Source organism: Heptranchias perlo, chromosome 27 (assembly GCF_035084215.1).
Source record: "Heptranchias perlo isolate sHepPer1 chromosome 27, sHepPer1.hap1, whole genome shotgun sequence".
In the NCBI taxonomy this organism is placed as follows: domain Eukaryota; kingdom Metazoa; phylum Chordata; class Chondrichthyes; order Hexanchiformes; family Hexanchidae; genus Heptranchias; species Heptranchias perlo.
In genome coordinates this window covers 30,630,433-30,657,006 of record NC_090351.1, presented here as the reverse complement: position 1 = coordinate 30,657,006, position 26,574 = coordinate 30,630,433, and positions in this window count along the sequence as shown.

Below are 26,574 nucleotides of genomic sequence, written 5' to 3'. Positions count from 1 at the left end.
TTCGGGTAAGCGTTCTCCAAGGCGGCCTTCGAGACACACGACAACGCAAAATCTTCAAACAGAAATTGATAGCCAAGTTCCGCACCCATGAGGACGGCCTCAACCGGGATCTTGGGTTCATGTCACGCTACACGTAACCCCACCAGCAAAAAAAAGTTATCTGTTTTTAACACAACGGGTCATTCTCTGTCTTTCTCTTCCTTTCGGATGTTTCTTTCTCTCTCTCTGTCTGTCTTTTGTTCTGGCCGTTTGTGTATTCGGTGGTCCTGTAGGTAACATCACTCTGTCTGAACACTTTGATTGCCTTGACAACGGGCAGTTGGAAAGATTATCTGTAATCACCAGGTATTGTTCTCTGAATATAAATGCGGTAACCTTCCATGGAATCCCACACTCGCTCACCTGACGAAGGAGAAAGTCTCCGAAAGCTTGTGATTTTCAAATAAAACAGTTGGACTATAACCTGGTGTTGTAAGATTCCTTACATTTGTCAACCCCAGTTCATCACCGGCATCTCCACATCATTGGGAATGTGACGTAGATGTGCCTCCTGGTAAAGAGAGCCTCAGTGACCTCCCTGATACAGCGGTGAAACGCAAACTGGGAGATGTCGTTGATGTCACCTGCTGCAGCCTGGAAGGAACCCGTTGCATAAAAGTTAAGGGCCGCGGTGACCTTTGACAGCCTCAGGTAGTACCGTCAATGTCCTGGTTTGGGGCTCGAGTTGTGGCTGCACCAGGTGACATAGCTCGGTAATAGCACAAGGAGGCTGACTTCTGACACGTCACTCCTCAGTGAAGCTGAGGTATGAGAAGTGCTCCGCTATGGGTATGGCTTCCTGCACAGTCCCCTCTTCCTCCCTCTTCTCTCAGCTGCGCCTGCTCTCTCCTGTCTTCTTTGCTGCTCCCCCTCATCCTCCAGCCTCAAAGACCACGCATGGCTGCAATAAAACTGTTTACAAGGCAGACAAAAGCAGTCCAGCATCAGCACAAAGTTGTTAGCCAGAATTGTTGAATGCAGAAAATAGGTAAAAAAAAAAGGCCCTGAAGTTAACCAGCAGGACAAACCAGCAACTAACCTGTACGTAGTGGATGAGCCCTTTAAATAGCGCTCCTGCAGGGACCTTGCTGCCTGTTAGCGCCATGATTTGTTGGGTGAGTTTAGCACGAGGCGAATCAGGCTCTGGAGTAGACCAATTCGGCAAGCGGTCCTACAACCAGTGAAGGATCCTTTTTAAAATATTATAATGAGCCTTTTAAATGCTTCTGGCGACGCCCTAGACTCCTATGGAGGAGACGGATCCAATATGGCGGGCGGTGCATTTGCAGCACAGAATGAGCTTGCACACGCCACCTGACGTATTGGACCCTTAGGTGCCTGGTTCACTCCTGTAAAAAGGGCGCAGCGCGATACAATTTCTATTAAAAAGCTGTGCCTCTTCAAGCTAGCGTTTGAAAGTTGCCTCGTGGTGTGGAGCTGTGGTTCCTGATTCACTGTGCTTTCATGCTTGAGACTTAAAAATAACCAACAAAGTCCAAATCACTATGTATTCTGAATTTTAAAAGCTGCCTGCTGTATTTTGTGACTGTGCACAAAGGGACACCTCCAAAAAAGGGACACTCATTGACAGTCCCAAATAATTTACCGTACATACAATGACCATTTTGAAAATAGAGACACCTGAAAATAAAGGATACCTGATGCAAGTCCCTTAGGTGTCCCTAATTTACAGGTTTCACTGTATGTGGGTGATTTTGCCATTAAGGAAAAACATGGTATTCTTTTCACTCGTTGTATTGACAGAGTGGGAGCGTGGCAGAGTAATCAGGTGGAGATGATCAATAATTAATATATGCTTTGATGAAACATGTCAAACTCAGTATTAAATTCCTTGACCTTTTCAAGGCTGAATATCCTTACACCCTCAAAATATTATTGATACAACATCAGATTATTTGCATTTCTAATCTTGAATACTAAAAAAAGTTACAGAAAAATAAATTGAAAAGGAAAAGTGCTTAATCAAAATGACTGATTAAAGCTTTAAAAAATTAAGTAAATGAACAGTATCAAGGTAATGAAAGAGGGGAGGGGCCTACACTGTATATATTAACACCTGCTGCTAATCTGAACAATACTGATTTCAAAAGGTATGGACGAGCTCACGGTCTCTCACCTTCAACAGGATGCCTGCTTGGCTCCAAAACACAAAATCTATCCAGTTACATCTCCATTGTTTCAAAGCTCTCTGTTTATTTTCCACAGATGGCCTTTCACTGGTCCCAGCAGCACTGAAATCATTGTGTTCCATGGAGGATTTGATCAACTCTGTTTATATTTATATCTCTATGACTTTCAATCCCAATCCTAACCAAATATTTATCCAGTACTTTTTAAACAGTGTTAACTGCCTTCTTGGCAGTCTGTTCAGGAAATCTACCACTATGTGGCAAATAGAAAATCTTCTAATTTCTAGTTTTGCTAGAGGCTGATTAATGTTTTAGTATATTAAATATTTGTGTTGAAATTTTAAAATGCTGAATTAGAATTAAATGCCTAAAACTATTTTTCATAAATCCGCAGCACAGTTTGACAGATTCCCTTCCCCAAATTATCTTCTATTCTGTTTAGTCCCATAAGCTGTATTGTTTGGGCACATAACATTTAAAGAGTGGTGATGTCTCACTAAGGAATTTCTGGGAAGGTTCATGTCCTGTAATAACCAAAAATAATATACTTTGGAAACTCCAACCTTATTATGATGGCACTGTCTTCAGAAAAAACAGGAGACACCTGTATTATGTTTTTACATGACGACAGATAGACAGGGTGAATGTGTTTTTAATAAATAAATAAATATAAATTTAGTCAGCGTTAAAATGGAATCAGTCTTTCCCGACAACATTTCAAAATAACAATCAAAGGCCAATGTTCCACAAGGCACATGGCAGGTTGTTTAATACGTAAATGATTATGATGCAGAAACTTTGTATTAAGTGTTAATTAAGTTGTATTTGGTTGAAGTATTAACTAAGCAATTCTATGGATCATTTCTTTGATCTTGGGTTAGGTTAAAATTACCCCTACAGTTTCACCTCCACATGCACCACATGTTTGACAATCAGTGGCCTTATAAAACAGTAGAAAAGACCTGACATCATTCTTCCACACTGTAAGACCCCTTCTACATCCATAAAATGCACACTCAAACTGGCATGGCCACCACCCAGCCAACACAATACAAATACATTACAGGATATAACAAACCCTATACTACAACAGTGACTACAATTCAAAAGTACTTCACTGGCTGTGAAATGCTTTGGGATGTCTTGAGGTCATGAAAGGCGCTATATACATCCATCTGCCCAGTAACTCCCTCAGTCTTCTTCATCAAATATACCCATAAAAATGTTTGTGTTTTTAGAATAATTACCTCAGGAACATCATCAAAACCAAGGCATTGACAAGAAAAATGTCAGGGTCTTGTTTTATACAATATTGATGCAATTCATTAACCTATTGTTACACAAGGGCCATATTCCTCTATTTTCACTTATATAGATATTGTACACTTTTTAGAACCCAACCATTTCCTTTGTACTTGCCAATTATGAATTTATTCGAGCAAATGTAAGCACTAGAAACTGCTTTATAAAATAGTTATTCATACCTAGGGCATTTTTTTTACACAGCGGGTAGTGGAAATCTGGAACGCACACCCCCAAAAGGTTGTGGATTCTGGATCAATTGAAATTTTCACGGCTGAGATGGACAGATTTTTATTAGGTAAGAATATCAAGGGATATGGAACAAAGGCGGGCAAATGGAGTTGAGGTACAAATCAGCCATGATCCAACTGAATGGTGAGACAGGCTCAAGGGGCTGAATGGCCGACTCCTGTTCCTATGTTGCTCAATATATGTAAGGAATCTTACAACACCAGGTTATAGTCCAACAGTTTTATTTGAAAATCACAAGCTTCCGGAGACTTTCTCCTTCGTCACTCACCTGACGAAGGAGAAAGCCTCCGAAAGCTTGTGATTTTCAAATAAAACTGTTGGACTATAACCTGGTGTTGTAAGATTCCTTACATTTGTCCACCCCAGTCCATCACCGGCATCTCCACATCATGGCTCAATATCTGGTTATTTTTATACAAGAAAGCAATCCTTCATAATGAGTCTCCCAGAGGTTAAAACAACCATTGCAGTGATATGTAAACTTCACTGTGACAACTATTACATTTTTTTTTCTTGGTGCTTTATTTGATCACTCACCATTTCCCCTGCTCGAGTCTCCAGGACCACGTTTTTTTCCCTAGCTGTCAAAGTAGGCCGTAATTTGCTTCCAGGCCTCTGCTAACTGATCTATGTAGCTAGGCATCAGTGGGTATGCAATTGCAGCCTATAGTAACCGGCCTTCCTTTTGTGTGGGGAAGCATCGAACATTTGCTCCACACATTTTATTCATCCATCCATCTCTGTCAGCGTGCAAAAAGATTTCCAGAATGGTGGATTCATGAATTAGTGATGCTGTAAAATGGTTTATGTTAAAAATGTTAGGGAACTCAATTAACAAAATATATATTTTGTGCTTATCGAAGTGAGGGATGTCAGTGAACATTTGCCATTTTAGGCACTCAGTTTCAGCATCAAGAACTACCAGGACATCCTGTGGCGTCTCAGAGCGAGATTGCCAATCATTGCTGAATTTGGGGCTGTTTGCTGCTGCGGGCTCATACCAACTGGGTTGAGACTGCTTAGCTCATTTCACATAGCACCTTTGAAGCCAACAGGCAAAGTGGACCATCGGTCTTGGCTGGATTTGAACTCCGACCACAGAGATGTGAAATCCACCCTATTCTACTTGAACTTTTTATTGTTGTTTTACTATGATCACAATACCCCCAAGAACGAGTGGGTTGGGGTTAGGGGGTAAATAAAAATTGTACAAATTTGAAGTACGACCGCAAGCCGTCTCCAACGCTCCCACTTCCGGGTTTGACGGAGGCGCGTTTGGCTGTGTGTGAGTAATCTGTTCGTCGGAGGTGGCTCGATCATTAGGATGAACGGGTCGGTAATTATCACTAGCCAATTAGACGTTAATGAGGTGACTTTAAATTGAATTCAACAGGCATTTGAATTTAACGCCTCCAGCACGGGTTTCCCAGGCCACAGGAATCCCGGCAGATAAAAGGAGGCGAGAAGGGCCGGATCCATGAGGTAAGTGCCTTTGTTGCATTTCTTGTAGGCCAGGTGGAGCAGGAGTGCTTCCGCACGGCCCACCAAGCAAACCTTTTAAACACCCTGCCATCGTTCGACCTCCCCCCGACGGTGTCCGACTTCCCCCACACCCCCCAGCGATCGAGCCCCCCCATCCAAACCCCGAAGACCCCGATCTCCCCCCGACAACCCCCCCGTCCATCCAAACCCCAAAGACCCCGATCTCATCCCGACACCACCCCCCCATCCAAACCTCAAAGACCCCGATCGCTCCCCGGCTGCTCTCCCACCCCACAATCTGGCTGGCTGTCGGACGCGAAACCTGTTGAAAAAATTTGGAAGATGTCCTACTGTCAAAATCATCATGACATGCAGGAAACCCTTACTTTCCCGTCGGAAAATCCCCCCCCTCCCCACTCCACTCCCATTAAATATCGGGGTCTACATGTCCATTTTTCAGTTCAAAAGAACTAATGACATGGCTCATCGTGGAGTTTGTTTTATCTTTAGAATGTTCTATTATTTTCATGTGCTCAATTATAACCTGATTCTCTTCTGTAATTCACCCCACTGTAATCTATATATCGTAATAATTTGGAGCCTTAATGAGTTTGAAAGAAATTAAATACAGTTCTTTATCCAGAATCCTTCACATGACCTGGTATATTTATATACATTTAGTGACCCCAAGAGAGCCACCAGTCAATCAGTCAAATTGCGATTACAATGTAAATGTGTATTTACTTCTTTTAATTAAAGTGCTAGACATTCATGTAAGAACTTCATAGGGTCTGGGGTAAATGGAAACTGTTACAAAGTATTTCCTTTATCTTTGTGCACTTTTTGCAGACTCAGAAACATCGACAGCATGAAATAATCTTATTGCTTAATAAGTGGCAAAATGCAATGCACTGCCAGGCAATAGCTAGTTCTCCCATTATATTAAACTTCTTGCACAGTGTCTCATACAAGGTATTTGTGAGAATTGTAAATATTTACACAAATTTATTTTCCTGCTCTGCTCTTTTTTGCAACAGTTAAGTCTAGCTGTATGTTCGTACTCCTGGTCGTGATTGGGGGAGTGCAGAGGAAGGTTGTTTTGCCACTGGGATAAAGGTGACAGCCCTTTCATTATAGTTATAGTAACTGTGGGGCAGGAAGGTGGGAGGAACTGATTAGGCTGATGTGAAGAAGAGATGTCGGGTTATATAACACAGATCGACTCCCACACAGTTTACTTGTTAACTTCTGCTCTTATCTAGTTCCTGATTCTGTGAATGGCAGAAAATCGGTGACATTTTATGCGGAAAATTAATAGACACAGAATTTCATCCCACACAAACTTCATCAATGTCTTGCCTGTTCTACACATTGTGCTAATGACCCAAGCAACAGGCTGGCACATGGGCCCCAAAAATCCATGGTGTTTGTGGCAGATTCGGGGCACCACTGGGGCAAATGGGGAGGGACCCATTTCAGAAGAGCTGGAATCTCCGAGTAGGGGCGGGCAGTTCTTGCATCTGTTCCTTTGCAGCCTGACTTCAAGAAAGGTTGATGTCACTCGCTGGAATTCCCACCAGTCCCACCTCCAGTGCCCTCATTGTACTGCACGTCTGAAAGCATTTGGCATCCAGTACTTTACAGTGGTAAATGTGGGGCCCACCAAAGTGGCAATGACCAGTTGCAAAGTGACTGGCTACTGTAAGGAAAGGAGAGTTTATGCAAAAAAACACCTTTGACCACAAGGCGATCAGTAAGTGGTCCGCACGTAACGTCCTCGAGACCCTGCGGGAAAAGGAGATGATGGATCCCGTCAGTTGGTTCCCCGAGCAGACTGTCAATGTCATTTGGAAGAACGCCTCAGCGCCAGAGCTTCCAAACAAGCACCAAGACCTAGCTTGGCTGGTGGTGAGAAGGGCCCTTCCCGTCAGATCCTTCTTGCACTCCCGGACTCTCAGCGCCACCGCGCGCTGTCCCCGGGGAGGCTGCGGTGGAGACGAGACCGTCACCCATCTCCTTCTGGAATGTGCCTTTATTCAAGGAAGGTCTGGAGAGAGATGCAGTGGTATCTGTCCAGGTTCGTCCCGAGCAGTTTCGTAACACAGGACTCTGTGCTCTACGAGTTGTTCCTGGGGACGCACACTGAGATGGACATCAACCGCTGCTGGAAGACCATCAGCTCAGTGAAAGACGCCCTTTGGTCTGCCCGAAACTTACTGGTCTTCTAGTGCAAGGAGCTGTCCTCGACCGAGTGTTGCAGACTGGCACATTCCAAGGTCCAGGACTACGTGCGCAGGGACGCACTGAGGCTGGATGCGGCCGCCGTAAAGACTCTGTGGGGAAAGGCAACCGTTTAGAGCCTTCCCGCCATTGTATACCGAGGGGCTGCAATCAGGGAAACCCCCCCCCCGGGCAGAATGTTAAATTCAAATTGATGTAATGTACCTGTAATGAATCTGTAATCAATAATCTGTATTGAGTGTAATGCAATGAGGCACCCTAGAGTGTCATGAACTGTAATTATGTACAATGTGTTCATTGAACTGCACTTGATGTAACCTGCAAATTGTATAATCTGTATTGTGTACGTTTGGAATGTGATATGACAACTGTATTGTATGTATAGCTGCAAATTTTATGAATAAAGTATATTTTATGAAAATAAAGGAGCTTTCCAGAAAAGCGGCCAATATTTTGTTGAATTCAGCCACCTTCTGCCAGCTTTGGACCCAAGTGGCTGCTCACCGTGACATATTCCTGTCTCCCCCCAACCCCCCATCCCCCCAATCCCCCATCCCCCCAATGCTCCCACCCACCTATCAGGCACCCTAGCTGTGCTGATACTGCTTTATGCTAATTGCCTGAACCAGGAACTCCAATGGAGGACAGGCATGTAAGACACTGGTGAAATGGAAGTCCTAGTCCATCATTGTTATGGTGATGGGATTTTGGCCCATTCTTTTTAAGCCCTGTACACTCAGCACTTGGTGCAGGTACAGGCCAGGTGGGTTCCAACAGCAATAGAGCCAGAAAATCAAGAGGAATCAAGTCGGATCATCTTTAAGCAGTAAGTGGAACTAAACTGTAGTCTCATTCTGAAAGGCCACAAGATGATTGATGAGAGATTGAGTTTCAGGCCACATGTAGATTAAAACTTACTTTACAACTATCCTGTGTTATACCATCCTTGAAGGTTATGAATACATCCAACTGACTCTTGAAAAGTATTCATGCTGTCACACAATGTTGGCTGGAGGAAGTAATTAGGCTCTGGTTTTCTTGAAACAGTCCATACCATCTGAAGCCAGTCATTGAAATGACAAATCAGCATAACCCAGAAGTTCACACCAATTAATGAAAATGATAACTTCTGTATTGTAATTCATATTCTATTGTGGAAAATGTTAATAAACTGTTATCAAAATTGCTACTCGAGTCTGAAAGTCCAGGTAAATAATTAAGGGCTTCCTGAGAGTAATTGTTTTCTTTGTTGCTCATGTTTATTCATGAACTGAAAAAAATTGCCAAAGCTTGTGTGGTGCAAGAGCTGCCTAGTTTTTGACCAGTTTTGGAAAAAGAGGTCCTGAAACAAGGATTAGGCCCCTTATTAGCATATTCAAGCAGCCAATGCTTGTTTTAGGCTAACGTTAGGCACGCCTGTAGTGCATCCAAACCGATATGGCGTTAGACATGTTTCCAACGCTGTTCGGGCGCTATATTTGGCCCCCTCAATTGGACCTCTGTGCCCTCGCTTCTGCCTGGCAAATGGTTGCAATGAGATCCAATTCTGCCACGCTATGTCTCAAACTGTTCTCTGTGGCAATTTTATCGGTAACGCTCCTGTGAAGTGCCTCGGGACATTTTACTATGTTAAAGGCGCTATATAAATGTAAGTTGTTGTTGTTGAGTAGTCTAGGCCTACTCAAGGCCTAGTGACACACTATAGCAATAGCAGATACTGCAAAATCTACACCTGAGGTTATATCAGAGGTCTTGAAGCTGAAATCTAGAGTACCAGCAAGCCTAAGAAATTCTAGAATGGTGAGAGTGGTGATGATGGTGTTGATGTTACAGCTTCTCAGCTCATACAAAGATACCAGAGCAACTCATATATTACAGCAATAAAGGAGCAGCTTATCACTACAATACTAATTCTATACAATTAAAATAAATACTTTTGAAACAATTTCCAATTGTAGTTTTAAAAATGTAACGTTTTACTTCTACTTGCTGTGGTTTCTCCTTCTTCTATACCCTCTCATTCCTCCTTTTATCCATTGTTTATTTTTATTTTTTACAACTGTATTTTCACTTTTTATCACTTATTCTAACCTCATTTATTTTGTATATCTGATAAAAAGTTAAATGAAACCCCTTTGCATGTCTTGGTTTTAATTTCGGTTGGCTCCCACCATCCATTTTGGAGTTTGGAGCAGATTTTTTTTACAAATGGCTTCTGATTAGATAATTAAATCTAATTAGATAGCAAAGTCAAAAGGTGTTTTTTTTTTAACACAAATCAAAAGCCAGAAGTGTGAAGATTGTCAGAGATTGGCCCCCCTCTGCTGTGTTTCTATACATGATGTGGAGATGCTGGTGATGGACTGGGGTGGACAAATGTAAGGAGTCACACAACACCAGGTTATAGTGTTTCTATACCTCAGATACATGAGCAGCATGCTAACGAACAACTATAAATATGACTGACCCACTTGCTCTCGAGGCAGTACAAAGAAGGTTCACTCGGTTAATCCCGGAGATGAGGGGGCGGACATATGAGGAGAGGTTGAGTAGATTGGGACTCTACTCATTGGAGTTCAGAAGAATGAGAGGCGATCTTATTGAGACATATAAGATTGTGAAGGGGCTTGATCGGGTGGATGCGGTAAGGATGTTCCCAAGGATGGGTGAAACTAGAACGAGGGGGCATAATCTTAGGATAAGGGGCTGCTCTTTCAAAACTGAGATGAGGAGAAACTTCTTCACTCAGAGGGTGGTAGGTCTGTGGAATTTGCTGCCCCAGGAAGCTGTGGAAGCTACATCATTAAATAAATTTAAAACAGAAATAGACAGTTTCCTAGAAGTAAAGGGAATTAGGGGTTACGGGGAGCGGGCAGGAAATTGGACATGATTTTAGATTTGAGGTTAGGACCAGATCAGCCATGATCTTATTGAATGGCGAAGCAGGCTCGAGGGGCCGATTGGCCTACTCCTGCTCCTTATGTTCTTATGTTCTTATGTAGAAGTAGAATGAGTCCGGTCAAGGAAACTCACCCATGCCCCACTTAAAGCTACTGTTATACCAATTGCAATGATTCATTGAAAAGGTAATGACCTAGAACTTGGATTGGGCAATGCTGAAGAGCAGTATGGAGTGTGCGTGTTCAGTCCACGTCCAGAGTACGCCACATGCCAAATAGGTCAGGGTGACCGCCTGAAAAAAGCATTAGGTTCACTGCCTATGCAAATGGAGGGCCTAACGCCCTTTTCAGCCCTTTCAGTAAATTGGATCCCGACTGACCGCAGTACGTGCCGTGCATACCGTGGCCAGTTTTCTGGAGGCCATCGCAGCCAAACCAGCGGTCCTTAAAGGGGCTAATTGTATAACGCAAATTGGCTTTCGTGTTTGCTGACATAACAACAATGACTGCACTTCAAAAATAATTAATTGTTTGTAAAGCATTTGTTACATCCCAAGGATATAAGGTGAAATTAAGGCAGGTTCTTTCTTTATCACATGGGCGGTGTTCTACCCAGGATAGCACAGAGAGAAGAGTATTTTATGAGCCAATAATACTCCAAGAAGTTAAGATGAAGTGCACTCAGATTAAGTCAGTAACATTTAAATCCAGAGATGTTTTGCCTCCTTGAAACAATTTGTTATTCTATAGAGTATATATATAGCTGTAATTTATGGAGAAATTTTATTCCGTTTTGTACAAGTCTATCTTTGCCAGTGGGGGAGGGGGGAGTGGTTGTCATGGGAGACAGCAAGGGATGGCAGGCGTTGGTGGACAAATTATGTGATTTGAACTGAAGCACTGCTGTACCGCATGATTTGAACTGCGTGACACCGGATTTCACATGACTGCATGTTGAAAGAGAATAGCATGTCTTCTATATAACAGGAACATTTGCTCCATAGTGAAATGCACTTAAATCTGATATGATGTCATTAGAAATTGCGAGGAATTCATCATTTCTTTATTCACTATTGATCATTAATTCATGTGGAACTAATGAAACTTATTTCAAAATGTTACTGATTTTTTAAAAACTGTTTAATAGCTAGTTTTCCATGCCACGGGTTTCAAATATTTTATCATTGTCAGTCTTGCTGCTGCTCTTCCACCTGGTAGTTTTATTATGGAATGACCCTAATGTAATTCATTTAATGTTCGAGAGCCCATGGTTTCTGACAGCTATGTCATCAGCAGAATTCATGTTAGTCAGTTCTGTAATAAAAAACTAAAATAAATCTAGCTTTACAGTTTAGGGAATTTGGACCTTTCTTTCATCTTATGCACAATGGCAAATCTCTGTGTTGTGGTGTTGGTTTAAAACCTGGAGTAGCAGGCCCCTAAATTCCAATGGGGCTTCTAAATGTCTCCCACCATAACTTCGGAAGATTCCACAAGAAAAGGAGGGAGATCCAGTTCCATCGGGTCTCCGCTGTTTCTGTGAATTGCCTTGCAAGGGGCGGAACGCCCATCTGCCTCTACCGGCTGAGCCAGAGCCGAAGGCGGGGACCCCTTCAGCTGGGATTTCCCAGTCTTGGCCCTGGACGGGGACACAGTGTATCAGTGGCAGCTGGTATGCTGAGTGAGATGAGCTGTAACTGGCCTTGGTATGCATATGGGGTCCAAGCCTGGCAAGTGGCCTGGGCCCACGAAGAGGGAAAGATTTTTTAAAATTTCCTGGATTGGCTCCTTTTTGCAAGGGGGCCATTCGAGCAGTGCCAGGGTCAAAGGGGGCTGTGGAAATTCTAGCAGGGGTTGGTGTTGGACGGCACCAATAGACATTATCCTCACAGCCAGCAGGCTTGCTGCCTTTGGAATTTCAGGCCCCTATTTTGAATGGGATGGGTACACGTTAGGTCATATGGGCCTAGAAATTGGGCAGTGTAGCACCCATTTTTCAGGCACTACACAGCCTACTAAGGCCTTGAAATGGTGGGTAGGAAGCGCGTGTGCACTCCCGGCCAGAAGAGCGCCGACCGCCATATCGGCTAAAAACAAACAAGAGGCGTCCCTTACCCATGCCTGAAGCAGGCAAGCATATGCAAATAAGGGGCCCAACACTTGCTTGAACTCCCCGCTTCAACACGGGTTTGCCCTGAGGCAGCCAGCGCCATCGTGGGTCCGCACTCGGGGAAACCAGCCCCACGGAACGCCTGGCAACCAAGAAAGTTACCTGAATGTAGAGCCAGGAGGAGCAGGAGTCAAATCTGCTTTGTACAGATACAAAATGTACAGTTTAACTGTCTGACTGGATCACCTCATGAAGGTACCCTATAGCAGATCTCTGTCCCCAGTTGAGTTTGACTTTACACCTGTCAGCCGAAGTGCTCAGTTTTCATCAAATCAGTAAAAACAGTGATCAGCATTAAAGCATGACTATGAAGACGCTTCATCAAATGTTTGAAATGTTTTTGATTATACACCCGTAAAACAATTTCTTCTAAGATGCAGCATTAAAGGATTCCAATTTCTTCACGCTAACAGTGGCATCTTGTAAGGTTTTTGGCTCGTTTGCACATCTGCCTGTTATTATGGGGAAGACAGTCATGAACATTTACTTAGGTCTTGCCTGCTCTCTTTCTGTCAGCTCCAGTGATTTAAGTGCCTATGGGGTCCAGCAGTTTAATCAAACCTGCCACAGCTGCTACAGACTTCCACAGAACATTTTCACGACAGATGACCCTGAATTCCGACATAATATATTGAGCATTCCTTTTCAGATCATTGATTCACTCACCCCAAATACTAATTTTCTAATGTTTTGCTGCATTAGCATATTTTACAGCATTGACTTTGTCAGTCGCTCTCTTGCATAAACAACTTACACTTTGTGTCAGAAGAAGATAAAATAACTTACACAATTGATACCATTTAGATCAGTTGGAATTAACCCTTCATTTGGACTCACTCCAGAGTCAAGGAGGATTTAATGTGAAGTCTTTGGGCTTTAATCCCAAGCTGTATAGTTTGTCAGAATGTAAATCATGGCTCCAGGCAATTCTGCTCTGGACATTAACTTATTTTCCTGGATAATGAGTTTCTGCAGCTGAGGTTGATCTGAAGGCAGTTTTTGCTGATCATTGAAATGCTGTTATGGGGAAGGTCACTTCTCTTCAGTATGTTGGGAATTGTGTTAGAATCATTCTGAGAAACAGTGTACCTTTTGCTTTTTCATTTCCCTACCCTCCTCTCTGGAAGGCATTGACTCATGCTGGGGTGCAGATCCATGGTCAGTGGCAGTTGTTCCATACCACAGCGCAGTGACAGATCTTCTCATGTGAGCCGAGACAACGAGCAGGGCAGGCTACTCAACCAAGGGTGGCTGCTTGCTGGAGCTTGCTTTCTTCTCACCCGACACTGGCATACATGTGCCTTCTATCTGTGATCACTTAACAATAAATCAGGAGCAGGAACCTTGCTGATTTTAACCCGTTCTAACCTAGGGACTCAACTTCTCAACTCAGTTTCTATCTGACAACAAGGATTCCTCATGCTAGTCAGCCAAGTTTACAAGATTTGGGATCCATTCACTGCCACAAGCATTTTGCTGCTATTATTAAGGGAATTCTGATAGCTGTAATTCCCAAAGCTGCAACAGTAATATTTGATGCAAAACTATCAAAGTCAATCATAAAATTTAATTTCAAGGTCCCTTTAATAAGCCTTTTACACAATATATACTTTTTCAAATAGTCTTCTTCAACATAATAACAGTTGTAAAGAAAATATTAAATCTTAGAGTTTTTGTTAATTGTGGTTGAGATTCTGCTACAAAGAAATGTTCAAATGTGATTTAAAGATGTTTCCAAGTTTCGGTTTGTGAACAGAAAATGCTGGAAAATACTCAGCAAGTCAGGCAACATCTTTGGAGAAAGAAACAGAGTTAACGTTTCAGGTCGATGATCCTTTGTCAAAAATGCCATTTTCTTTTCTATGCTTTCTTATGTTCTCCTGATAAGATTCTTAAAGTGTGTGTTTGAAGTAGAGCAATAACTGTCATGTACTGAGATCCTCAAAGTCAAGGTTCCTGATTTTGTTGATCAAACTGACTAGAAGTAGACTGTCTGCTTGGATAAAGCTGAGAGGTTTTCAGTATATATATCACAATAGACAGAGACTCTCAGACTCATACAAAGTAGATAGGTTGGCAGACCTAAATTAAACAGATACTTTGTCATTTTACTTTGCACACTAAAGAAATCACTGAACTTGTATTGTTAACGTTCCAATAACCCTCAAGCATAAAATATTCTGTTTTTTATTTTATACTTAATACAATTGAATTAAAATACTAGTATCAGTAATGGTGGCCATGAAACTACCGGATTGTCGAAAAAACCCATTTGGTTCACGAATGTCCTTTAGGGAAGGAAACCTGCCGTCCTTACCTGGTCTGGCCTATATGTGACTCCAGACCCACAGAAATGTGGTTGATTCTTAATTGCCCTCTTAAATGGCCTAGCAAGCCACTCAGTTGTAAAGTCTCACTAAAAAAAGTCATATTAAGAATAAAACCTGATGGACCACCCCGGCATCGGACCACTAGGCACCGGACACGACAAAGGCAAACCAAGCCCAGTCGACCCTGCAAAGTCCACCTCACCAACATCTGGGGACTTGTGCCAAAATTGTGAAAGCTGTCCCACAGACTAGTCAAGCAACAGCCTGACATAGCCATACTCACAGAATCATACCTTTCAGCCAACGTCCCAGACTCTTCCATCACCATCCCTGGGTATGTCCTGTCCCACCGGCAGGACAGACCGACCAGAGGTGGCGGTACACTGATATACAGTCAGGAGGGAGTGGCCCTGGGAGTCCTCAACATTGACTCTGGACCCCATGAAATCTCATGGCATCAGGTCAAACATGGGCAAGGAAACCTCCTGCTGATTACCACCTACCGCCGTCCCTCAGCTGATGAATCAGTCCACCTCCATGTTGAACATCACTTGGAGGAAGCACTGAGGGTAGCAAGGGCACAGAATGTACTCTGAGTGGGGGACTTCAAAGTCCATCACCAAGAGTGACACAGTAGCACCACTACTGACGGAGCTGGCCGAGGCCTGAAGGACATAGCTGCCAGACTGGGCCTACGGCAGGTGGTGAGCGAACCAACACGAGGGAAAAACTTACTTGACCTTGTCCTCACCAATCTACCTGTCGCAAATGCATCTGTCCATGACAGTATTGGTAGGAGTGACCACCGCACAGTCCTCGTGGAGACGAAGTCATGTCTTTGCACTGAGAATACCATCCAACGTGTTGTGTGGCACTACCACCGTGCTAAATGGGATAGATTCAGAACAGATCTAGCAGCTCAAAACTGGGCAACCATGAGGTGCTGTGGGCCATCAGCAGCAGCAGAATTGTATTCCAGCACAATCTGTAACCTCATGGCCCGGCATATTCCTCACTCTACCATTACCAACAAACCAGGGGATCAATCCTGGTTCAATGAGGAATGTAGAAGAGCATGCCAGGAGCAGCAACAGGCGTACCTAAAAATGAGGTGCCAACCCGGTGAAGCTACAACTCAGGACGACATGCATGCTAAACAGCGGAAGCAACGTGCTATAGACAGAGCTAAGCGATTCCACAACCAACGGATCAGATCAAAGCTCTGCAGTCCTGCCACATCCAGTCGTGAATGGTGGTGGACAATTAAACAACTAACGGGAGGAGGAAGCTCTGTAAACATCCCCATCCTCAATGATGGCAGAGTCCAGCACATAAGTGCAAAAGACAAGGCTGAAGCATTTGCAACCATCTTCAGCCAGAAGTGCTGAGTGGATGATCCATCTCGGACTCCTCCCGATATCCCCACCATCACAGAAGCCAGTCTTCAGCCAATTTGATTCACTCCATGTGATATCAAGAAACGGCTGAGTGCACTGGATACAGCAAAGGCTATGGGTCCCAACAAGGCCCCGGGTCCCGGCTGTTGTGCTGAAGACTTGTGCTCCAGAACTAGCCGCGCCTCTAGCCAAGCTGTTCCAGTACAGCTACAACACTGGCATCTACCCGACAATGTGGAAAATTGCTCAGGTATGTCCTGTCCACAAAAAGCTGGACAAATCCAATCCAGCTAATTACCGCACCATCAGTCTACTCTCAATCATCAGCAAAATGATGGAAGGTGTCGTCGACAGTGCTATCAAGTGGCACTTACTCACCAATAACCTGCTCACCAATGCTCAGTTTGGGTTCCACCAGGACCACTCGGCTCCAGACCTCATTACAGCCTTGGTCCAAACATGGACAAAAGAGCTGAATTCCAGAGGTGAGGTGAGAGTGACTGTTCTTGACATCAAGGCAGCATTTGACCGAGTGTGGCATCAAGGAGCCCTAGTAAAATTGAAGTCAATGGGAATCAGGGGGAAAACTCTCCAGTGGCTGGAGTCATACCTAGCACAAAGGAAGACGATAGTGGTTGTTGGAGGCCAATCATCTCAGCCCCAGGACACAGCTGCAGGAGTTCCTCAGGGCAGTGTCCTAGGCCCAACCATCTTCAGCTGCTTCATCAATGACCTTCCCTCCATCATAAGGTCAGAAACGGGGGATGTTTGCTGATGATTGCACAGTGTTCAGTTCCATTCGCAACCCCTCAAATAATGAAGCAGTCTGAGCCCGCATGCAGCAAGACCTGGACAACATCCAGGCTGATAAGTGGCAAGTAACATTTGCGCCAGACAAGTGCCAGGCAATGACCATCTCAAACGAGAGAGAGTCTAACCACCTCCCCTTGACATTCAACAGCATTAACATCACCGAATCCCCCACCATCAACATCCTGGGGGTCATCATTGACCAGAAACTTAACTGGACCAGCCATATAAATGCTGTGGCTACAAAAGCTGGTCAGAGGCTGGATATTCTGCGGTGACTGACTCACCTCCTGACTCCCCTAAGCCTTTCCACCATCTACAAGGCAAAAGTCAGGAGTGTGATGGAATACTCTCCACTTGCTTGGATGAGTGCAGCTCCAACAACACTCAAGAAGCTCGACACCATCCAGGACAAAGCAGCCCGCTTGATTGGCACCCCATCCACCACCCTAAACATTCACTCCCTTCACCACCGGCGCGCACAGTGGCTGCAGTGTGTACCATCCACAGGATGCACTGCAGCAACTCGCCAAGGCTTCTTCGACAACACCTCCCAAACCTGCGACCTCTACCATCTAGAAGGACAAGAGCAGCCAGGCACATGGGAACAACACCACCTGCACGTTCCTCTGCAAGTCACACACCATCCCGACTTGGAAATATATCGCTGTTCCTTCATCGTCACTGGGTCAAAATCCTGGAACTCCCTTCTTAACAGCACTGTGGGAGAAACTTCACCACACGGACTACAGCGGTTCAAGAAGGTGGCTCATCATCACCTTCTCAAGGGCAATTAGGAATGAGCAATAAATGCTGGCCTTGCCAGCGACACCCACATCCCATGAACGAATAAAAAAAAATTGAATATAGAATATAACCTTAATCCTTGTTCACTCCTACTTGTGCTCAGTAATTTACCTGTTCACTCCATCCCTTTCCCTAATAATTTCTGCAACGTCCTTTCAATCAAGAATTTGGATGATTAAGTGACAGACCTTGCAGTAGTTTTCAGCACCTTTACTGGTCCATGGACAGGCCAGTAGTGTCTATGTTGGGCAAGACGGTCATAGCTCACCATTGCTTACATAACATCAAGACATAAGCACATCACACAAACTGCAGGCCAACCAAGTTGCTATCCATCAGGACATGTCCCATTCTGCCAGTATATGTTCATGTTCACAGCTGTGGGCTCAAATTTCTGCACCAAACTTTGAGATTCTATGAAACCCTTCAAGTTAGACCCGAGGTATAATTTATGGCTGGTAGCGATATTTCTGTTGATGAAACTGGTGTTATTTCTATTAAAGGCTGTCTGGGGGAAAATCTGCCTGAAGCAGAAATTCCTGTCACTAATTTTAGGTAAAGTTCGCAGGACTAAAATATGATGTAATGTTGTAGAAAGTATTAATGAATGATTCATCTATGTCTAGTGCTGCACAAAGGAATCTTATTCTCCAAAAACAGATCATTAGTAAAAAGTAAGGGAGGGGGAAGCTCATTAAGGCATTGTTAACTTCATTAGCAATGAAATCGTGCAACATTGTGCAGCTACACAGTCAAATTGAAAAGGGACTGTTTTATCTTAGGATCATTACTGAGGGTATATCATGTCCGACTGGTAGTTTTCCATTACCATAAAAAAATCATATTCAGGAAGTACATGTTTCAAGACTACGCATTCCTACATTTTTGTTTTTGGGCTTTAAATTAAGGTGAAAAATGGGAATTTGAAATCCAGCCCACGGTGTTGATAAAGCAATAGAACTTCGAGGGGCATCTCCACTGGTTACTACTGGGCACGGAGGGAACAGAGAGGTTAGAAGATACAGGATCACTGGAATGTGTCAGATACCCGTCAGCTCCTTTGATAGTAACTTGCCAGGCTCAAGTTTAGCTTACAAAGACATGACAACACAATGAACGAGCTGACATTTCTCATCACTTTCACACTGCAAATGGCATCACTGAAGTGCACATGTGATGATATTTGTTACACACACCCAGTGATCCCAAGGCACAATAGGCACAGAAAGCACAGCAGTAGCAGGGTGTCAATTTCAATCGAAAATAGGAGGAAAGGCAAGTGACAAGAAATCATAGCACTGAGCTATAATTATTCCTTACGTTTGCACCATTCCTTTACCGACAGTAACATCAGTATTATCTCTAAGATTCTCAATGCACAGTACCAGGTCACACTTTGGTTTTACCATTGGTTAACTCCGATTTAATATAAGAACAAACAATAAATCAAATTAGAACATAAGAAATAGGAGCAGGAGAAGGCTATACAGCCCCTCAAGCCTGCTCTGCCATTCAATAAGATCATGGCTGATCTTCTACCTCATCTTCACTTTCCCGCCCGATCCCCATATCCCTTGATTCCCTAGAGTCCAAAAATGTATCTATCTCAGCCTTGAATATACTCAGCATCCACAGCCCTCTGGCATAGAGAATTCAAAAGATTCGCAACCATCTGAGTGAAGAAATTCCTCCTCATCTCAGTCTTAAATGGTCAACCCTTTATCCTGCAACTATACCCTCTAGTTCTGGACTCTCCAGCCAGGGGAAACAACCTCTCAGCCTCTACCATGTCAAGCCCCCTCAGAATCTTATTTGTTTCAATGAGATCCCCTCTCATTCTTCTAAACTCCAGAGAGTATAGGCCCATTCTACTCAACATCTCCTCATAGGACAACCTCTCATCCCAGGAATTAATCTAGTGAAACTTCGTTGCACCGCCTGTAACGCAAGTATATCCTTCCTTAGATAAGGAGACCAAAACTGTACCTAGTGAGGTGTCACCAAAACCCTGTACAATTGTAGTAAGACTTCCTTCCTCTTGTACTCTAACCCCTTGCAATAAAGGCCAACATTCCATTTACTTTTCTAATTGCTTGCTGTACCTGCATGCTAACTTTTTGTGTTCTTGTACCAGGGCGCCCAAGTCTCTCTGGACACCAACATTTAATAGTTTCTCACCATTTAAAAAATATTCTGTTTTTCTATTCTTCCTACCACGGTGAATAACCTCACATTTCCCCACATTATACTCCATCTGCCACCTTCTTGCCCACTCATTTCACCTAACTATATCCCTTTGCAGACCCTTTGTGTCCTCCTCACGGCTTACTTTCCCACCGAGCTTTGTATCATCAGCAAACTTGGATACATTACACTCGGTCCCTTCATCCAAGTCATTAATATAGATTGTAAATAGCTGAGGCCCAAACACTGATCCTTGCAGTACCCCTCTAGTTACAGCCTGCCAACCTGAAAATGACCCGTTTATCCCTACTTTCTGTTTTCTGTCCATTAACTAATCCTCTATCCATGCTAATATGTTACCCCCAACCCCATGAGCCCTTATCTTGCATAACAACCTCTTATGCGGCACCTTGTCGAATGCCTTTTGAAAATCCAAATATCCTACATCCACTGGTTCCCCTTTATCTACGCTGCTAGTTACATTATCAAAAAACTCTAATAAATTTGCCAAACATGATTTCCCTTTCATAAAACCATGTTGACTCCGCCTAATCATATTATGATGTTCTAAGTGCCCTGTTACCACTTCCTTAATAATGAATTCCAGCATTTTCCCAACAACAGTTGTCAGGCTAACTGACCAGTAGTTCCTTGTTTTCTCTCCCTCTCCTTTCTTGAATAGTAGGGTTACATTTGCTGCCTTCCAATCTGCTGGGACCATTCTAGAATCTAGGGAATTTTGGAAGATCGTTACCAATGCATCCACTATCTCTGCAGCCACCTCTTTTAGAACCCTTGGATGTAGGCCATCAGGTCCAGCGGATTTATTGGCTTTTAGTCCCATTAGTTTCTCAAGTACTTTTTCTCTACTGATAATAATTACTTTAAGTTCCTCACTCTTATAAGCCCCCTGGTTCCCCACTATTTCTGGTATGCTTTTTGTGTCTTCTACTGTGAAGACAGATACAAAATTTGGATAACGCATCTGCCATTTCCTGATTCCCCAATATAATTTCTCCTGTCTTAGCCTCTAGGGGACCAACATTTACTTTTCTTTTATACTTGTAGAAGCTCTTACAATCCATTTTTGTATTTCTTGTTAATTTATTTTCATATTCTATTTTCTCTCTTTTTATCAACTTTTTGGTGCTTTCTAAAACTTTCCCAATTCCCAGGCTTACTACTCTTGGCAGCATTACAGACCTCTTCTTTTAATCTAATACCATCCTTAACTTCTTTAGTTAGCCACGGGTGAACACTTTTCCCGTGGACTTTTTATTTCTCAATGGAATGTATATTTGTTGAGAATACTGAAATATTTCTTTAAATGTTTGCAATTGCTTTTCAACTGTCACACCCTTTAAGTTAATTTCCTAATCTACATTAGCCAACTTGCCCCTCATACCTATATAATTGACTTTATTTATGTTTAAGACTCTAATTTCAGACTTAAGTATGTCACTCTCAAACTCAATGTGAAATTCTATCATATTGTGATCGCTCTTCCCCAGAGGATCCTTCACTGTGAGATTACTAATTAACCCTGCCTCATTAAACAATACAAGATCTAAAATAGCCTGTTCCCTGGTTGGTTCCATGACGTATTGCTCTAGGAAACCCTGTAAAGTGCAGGTTGTTGTTACTTCTGAGCCTTTGCCATAGATTTCAGCTTTAGTAGTGCTCTGAAAATGTGATCATTGTCTTTAATATTCCTAACACACAGCACTGTTGTCTGATTATTGTACCTCAAACAACTTGTCATCGTTTTCTGCCTCCCCTGGGACACAAAGGTCATGTAAGCCATGCAACTGCTCTGAAAATTGTGCTTTTGACAAGATAAGAAACATTTGCTCAGTACATGGATATGCTTGGTTAGAAGTATCATGCTGGTTCAGAATTCAAAGTGTACAGAGCCTCTGTCCTCAAATGAGAGATAAATCTGAAATTGTAAACAAATAACTACGGGCTAGTGGAATCCTATTAGTATGACTAAATCTAAATCAACATAACAATTTGCAATTATAACTACTGTGTTGATAAAGATTAGTATTACTTCTCAGTAAATCACTGCAGATTAAATTCTAATCATTTTATAGTGATTACATCACTGAGTGATGAGAGAGAGCTCCATTTTTCCAATCTGCCCAGGGCTAAAAGCATCTTGAGTTTACCACAGGAGGCATTGACATATTTCATCAGATTTTCTTTTCTTCCTTTTTTTAATGCCACCTTACAAAGAATTGAGAGTACAGTTAACCATCAATTGAATGAAGTGCCCTCACCAACAGTGTTGGCAATGACATGGGCCACCAGGAAATAGAAAAAATACATTGTACAGACAGTAGTGCCATAATGGTACAGATTACATTAAAATGGTGGCAAAATGGTGGCATCATCTGAACCCTTTGATGGTCATTCTCTGTAATCTCTCCCACCCACCCTTCATTCTTTATAGGACCCCAAATTTAAATGAGTAAAAAGATTACTTCATTTCCTCAGTCTATGACAATTACCTTTGTGTTACAGTTCAAATGCTCCCCCAGTAAGTTTCTCTTATTCGCAGCTAGACTACAGTTTCTGTAACCAAGCAGAGTTCCTTAAGAGCTAAAACTTATGGGCTCTGAAATTCCAAGGGGCTATCACTGGTCTCCCACTGGAACTCTAATTAACATCAATGGAAACCCTTGACAACAGCATTTTCACCAAATCTCTGGGGTTCCTGCCAGTCTCCATCTGCAGTTATAGCGAGATACCAGTGTTGGTTTCACAGAAGTTCAGGGTCATGTTCTTAGTCGCCTTTATGTATGAGTTGGTGAACCAAGGTTTAACAATGAACCCCTAACCACAATAAAAGGAATATGTGGGATCCTAATGTGCTCTCCTGCTACCTCCAAAAGGTGTAAACTAACTTGTTGCCAGAGCAATGTGTACAGGCTAAAACTACTTGCACAGATTTATTTATAGATGAAATATACAGAAGCAAGGTACTAAAACAACACAATTCTTAAAACAATTGAGTTGCAATCAGTCCACATGGGGTGAGTGTGCACTTTTCAATAAGCTACTACTTAATCTATTGACAATCAAAAGATTCTTTTGTAAAAGAGTCAGGTTTTATCTACTTTAGATCTTCAAGATGAGATGTTGTACATGGATGACAAGAGTTCACTAGAGCACTGTGGCTGCAGTATACATGATCTAGAGGATGCACTGCAGCAACTCACCAAGGTTATTATGACAGCACCTTCCTCTCCTGTAACCTCTACCACCAAGACCAAAAACAGCAATGTGGGGACACCATTACCTCCAAATTCCCCTCCAAGTCACACATCATCCTGACTTGGACATACAACAACTTGCATTTATATAGCGCCAAGGCACTTCACAGAGCATTATCAAACAAAATTTGGCAGCGCCGTTCCTTCATCATTAGTAGGTCAGAAACTTGGAATTCCCCACCTTTGTGGGAACGTCATCCCCACAAGCACTGCAGTGATTCAAGGAGAAGGTCCAACCCACCTTCTCAGGACAACTAGGGATGGGCAATAAATGCGACCTTGCCCACGGTACCAACATCCCAAGAAGAAATTAAAAACAACATTTGTTCAGACTGGGCTTTATGCCTAACTTACATTTTAGATTTTAGTGGAGGGGAACAGTTTCCATTTTAACCCGAATCATTTGAAAAATGATTTGTTCTCAGGAAACGGGGAAGGCTGACAAGGCAGCATTTATTGCCCATCCTTAGTGGAGAGTCAACCAGGTAGTGCGGGGCCGGAGTCATGCGTAAACCAGACCGGATAGGAGCATGCAAGTTCCCTTCTCTGGAAGACATTCGTGAACCAGTTGGGTTTTTATGGCAATCCGGCAGCTTCACGGCCATTTTCTGGTGCCAGCCCACAAATTACCAGATTTATTGAATTTGGTTTAATGGCGTGCCACGTTGGGAATTGAACTCACAACCTCTGGATTGTTATGATACACCTTGTCACAATATATTTGTTTTTTGATACAATATTTAGGTCTAGGAACATTCCCCCCCCCCACCCCCCAAGCGTCATGCAGTGACACTGTATTGCTGTGCGACACAACAAATAGTTAGAATGCCGCTCAGATCTGTGATTCCCCATGTGGAGAGTTCCTCCATACCTGGGAATTGTAGGAAGGGAGGGAAAAAAAAATCAATGATTCAACTCCCTGTCACACACCTCCTGGCTGTAGGAGGCAGGTCTGGGTGCAGGTTATATACCTGCATGTTTGGCTGAGGGATGATGCGTGTCACAGATATGAGAATGGGCACTTGCTAGAAAGCAAAGAAAGAAGAGAATTTATTAAAAATGGTATCCCTTTAGAAGCCCAGTATAAACCTTTCAATCAGCAAGCCTGAGCCGCAGAATGGATCCCTATTAAAAGATCACACTTCTCAAGAGAGAACTGGTTGACTTGGTAACATGTTTCTATGGTGCATTTAATAGAAAAAGCTGAAGAAAAACAAGTTGAACGGGGTTTGTATTGACAGTGGCCTAGAAATTGGATTGCACTGCTGTAAAATGGGCGTCTATTGGTACAATATGGCGGGCAGTGCGCGCACACATTCCGCGCTGCAAGTGTGGTGCCCGCCATATTGATTGGGGTTCCTCCATTGGTGCCCAGAGCACGCGCCTGAAATGGGCATTAGGCCCATTGCATATGCAAATCAGGGGCGTATGGCCTGTTTCAGGCCCCTTTTTTGAAATTGGACTACAAAGGCCCACAGAGTGCGCCATGGACGTGGTCAATTTCTTCAGGTGCTCAACAGTCAAACCAGAAATCCTTAAAGGGACAACTGGAGGTTGCTACCCGAAAATGTTAGTTAGAGGTTTTTTTAAACTTACCTTATTGTGGAACCAGGAGCAGCGGAAGTGCTCCCTCCTGGCTCCACATTAAAACTGCAGGCTGCTGACCTCTTCTCCCTACCCGCCCCCCCTTCACCTCTTCCCAATTGCCTCCCCCTCCCCAGACTCTCCTGAGGCCCTCAGTTGGTGTCTGAGGCGGCCGAACTAGCTGCCCCTCTGCGACCGCCGAGCTGCCTCTGGGGGCCGCAATTGCTCCCGCAGGTTGCCGGGACTATCCTAATGAGGCCGTTGGACCAATGTGCTGCGGTGCTGCTGCCGGCCTCATTAGGCACTGTACCAGAATCGTGCCCCTGTTCAGGCACAATTCAATTTCTAGGCCATTCATTTTTATATCGTCACTGAAGCCAACAATTCATTGTTAAGACAACAATGTCCATTAGTACCAAAGCAGATGTACAAAAACAATATACACAAGGGAGAACTTATCACAATAAATAGTTGGTATTGCTACTTAATGTACAGTAAGTGATGCATTAGCTGCATTGGTTTATGTGTGATGTGTCAGCGATATGGGCTGGACTGTGACATTGTGGTTATGGAGGGGACAGTCCTTTGTCCTTGTAATAACCCAGGGACTTCAATATTCACAGTTAGATTCTTAATAAATAGGTGCTATAATATGTTTCAGAGTTTCATAGTAGGTACAGCCCAGGAGGAGGCCATTCAGCCCATCGTGCCTGTGTCGGCTCTTTGAAAGAGTTATCCAATTAGTCCCACTTCGGTTACCGACCCTTCCGCCACTGGAAACAGTTTCTCCTTATTTACTCTATCAAAACTATTCATGATCTTGAACTCCGTTATCAAATCTACCCTTAACCTTCTCTGTTCTAAGGAGAACAGCCCCAGCTTCTCCAGTCTCTCCACATAACTGAAGTCTTGCATCCCTGGCACCGTTCTAGTAAATCTCTTCTGCACCCTCTCTAAGGCCTTGAGATCCTTCCTAAAGTGTGGAGACCAGAATTGAACACAATACTCCAGCTGAGGCCCAATCATTGACTTATAAAGGCTTAGCATAACTTCCTGGCTTTTGTACTCCACACCTCTATTAATAAAGCCCAGGATCCCATATGCCTTTTTAACAGCCTTATCAACATGTCCTGCCACCTTCAAAGATTTGTGTATATGCACCCCCAGGTCTCTCTGTTCCTGCACCCCCTTTAAAATTGTACCATTTAGTTTATATTGCCTCTCCTCATTATTCCTACCAAAATGCATCACTTCACACTTCTCTGCGTTAAATTTCATCTGCCACTTGTCTGCCCATTTCACCAGTCTGTCTATGTCTTCCTGAAGTCTGTTATTATCCTCCACATTGTTTATTACATTGTATACGTTCAAGTTTGAAAATCAGGCTATCTAGAATTATCATAAATATTTAACAGGTTCGTATCAACTTTTCCTCATGTTTTAATTGAAACACTAACCCATTTATTTCAAATTGGTTAACACCTCCATTGAGGAGCAGATAAAGGAATTTAATTTGAACACAGTAAGTGCTCCTACAATAATATTGTAAGTGTCAGCTTGGTTCAGTGGTAGCATTCTTGCCTGTGAGTTAGAAGGTTGTGGGTTTAAGCACATAATCCAAGATGACACTTCAGTGCAGTACTAAGGG